We start from the raw sequence: 2420 nt of genomic DNA, 5'->3' as shown, positions 1-2420 counted from the left end.
AAACCCAAGTACACATAGGGAAACTCTAAATATTGTCAACACACAATAGCTTTTGGGTAAGATTCCAATAGCAATAGTCACAAAAATAAAAACAGAGACATTTGAGTATATCCAACTAAGATACTTCTTCACAACAAAGTAAACATCAGAGTGTAGATACAATGAACAGATGGCAGGAAAAATTAAAACTCTGAATGTTTACAGATTTCCAGAACATTTACATGAATTGGAAAAACTCCAAAAAATACAGTGAAGAAACAGGCAAGGATCTGAATAGACATTTCTCAGAAGAAATGTACATGGTCAAAACATGTGAATATGCCCGATGTCACTAGCCATTATGTAAATATAAATCAGAACACCATATCAGTCTCCAACACCTGTGGGAGAATACAACACTCAGGTGTTTGTGTGTGCAGCAAGTGGGTTTAGAGGACCCTGTTCACCTCTGGAGAGCAGAGCCTACAGGGAGGTAAAGAAACCTTACTGCGCAGGGGCATGCTAATCTTCTCTGTATCATTCCAATTTTAGTATATGTGCTGCCGAAGCGAGCACATGTGCTGCCGAAGCGAGAAAGAGATGAAAAGAATTTATCTCAGCTAGCCACTAATATTCAAGAAACAAGGTCTTCAGGAAAGCCAACTCAACTGACATTTTCATGTCATTGTTAAATAAAGGAAAAATTATCTAGGTTCAGCAATACGTAGTTTATAAGAGAAAGACTACAGAGTAATTTCCTTGGCATAGAAATAACTTTGTTTTTTTTTGTTTTGTTTTGTTTTGTTTTTTTTTTTTGTTTTTTTTTTTGTTTTTTTTTATCCATGAGGGCTTGCTATCACCACCACACACCCACATCCCATATACAAATGCCTGGCTTGAGTGGTAGCTTCTCTGCTTTGAGGCAAGTTTCTGCTAGTGTGCACCCTGGGAGGAGACGGAGGATGGCAGAAGTGCTTGGGTCCCTGCACCCAAATGGGACATCCAGAATGAATTCCCAGTTCCTGGTTTTGGCTTGGTCAAGCTTTGGCTATTGCAAGTGTCTGGGGAGTGAAGCAGTGGTTCCCTCTTCCTGTCACTCTGCCTTTCAAATCAATAACTGTTGTTGGTAATGACTAATAATGATATTCACTGATTGTCAAATTTTGAATCTATTAATTATAGACAATTTCTCTTTGTATTTTTAAACTTTCATAATGTTCTGTAGCCAATTTCATCACTAGAAATAAAAACTTTTCCTCAAAAAAAAAAAAAAGAAACCTTACTGCTTTCCTAATGTGCTTATTAAGTTCTTGACCAGCGCCTGTTAGTCTTGCCACAAACTTTCTAGTCTTACTACTTTCCTTCTTCTTCTTCTTCTTCTCTGTGACTTGTAAAATAGTATACATTCTATATACTGTGGATACTTTTGATTTATTTTATTCCTTCGGTCTCCTATGAAGTTCCTCCACAAAAGCACAGCCCTCAAAATATTCATTCATTTATGCAGTCTGCAGATTTCATGAGCTACTAAATTCCAAGTAGTATGTTAAAGGCAAGATCTGGGCCTAAGAGAAAAGTGGTCTAAATTCTGTGCCTAGAAGAGGATTTGGGACATAGTAGAACTTCAGTGAAGTGCTATGTGAATGACATGCACTCATTAAATGAGTAATCTAAAGCATACACTTCATTTAAGCAACACAGCAGCCCTACTCACCTCAGGTAGAGCAATTGAGAGGAATAATGTGAACAAAAATAAGACATCAATAAGTTGAATAATAACAGAGAAAAAACAAAATGAGATAGATGCCAACATTACTGAGCTATTTTTGAGGAATTAAATTGATAGAGGGGCTGGCATTGTGGCCAAGTGGGGAAAGCTGCAATCTGTGAGGCCAGCATAACATCTGAGTTCCACTTTGAGTTTAGGAATCTCCACTTCCAATTTAGCTCACTGCTAAACACCTGGGAAACCAGCAGAAGATGGACGAAGGACTCAGGTCCTTGCCACTCATGTGGGAGACTTGGATGAAGCTCCTGACTCCAGCATGCCCCAGGCTCAACTGTTGAAACTCTCTGGGGTGTGAGCCAGCAGATGAAAGCTATCTATGTCTTTCCCTCTCTCTCTAAATCCACCTTTCAAATAATAAAGATTTAATAAACAAATTAACTGATTTCAAAATACACAAAAACATGAACAATACTATATCATTTTTATGCCAAACTGATAAAAAATAACAAATGCTAGAGAGCACATGGGAAAAGAAAACCACCATATATGGTAGGTGAAAACACAAGTTAGTACAGATGTTATGCAGAACAGTATGGTCATTCCTTAAAAAGGATAAAAATTGGGGCTGGCGCTGTTGTGCAGTGAGTTAAAGCCCTGGCCTGAAGGGCCAGCATCCCATTTGGGTGCCAGTTCTAGTTCCAGCTGCTCTTCT

The 2420-nt window shown here is 38.3% G+C and overlaps 1 pseudogene; it reads right to left on the bottom strand.

Annotated features, from left to right (window-relative positions):
• Positions 1-487: 487 nt before the first annotated feature.
• Positions 488-555, bottom strand: LOC138848358 (U6 spliceosomal RNA; annotated as a pseudogene).
• Positions 556-2420: the final 1865 nt, after the last annotated feature.

This window comes from Oryctolagus cuniculus, unplaced genomic scaffold (assembly GCF_964237555.1).
Source record: "Oryctolagus cuniculus unplaced genomic scaffold, mOryCun1.1 SCAFFOLD_87, whole genome shotgun sequence".
Lineage (NCBI taxonomy): Eukaryota > Metazoa > Chordata > Mammalia > Lagomorpha > Leporidae > Oryctolagus > Oryctolagus cuniculus.
The sequence above is the reverse complement of the archived record's forward strand: the minus strand, read 5'-3'. Positions and strand labels throughout refer to the sequence as shown.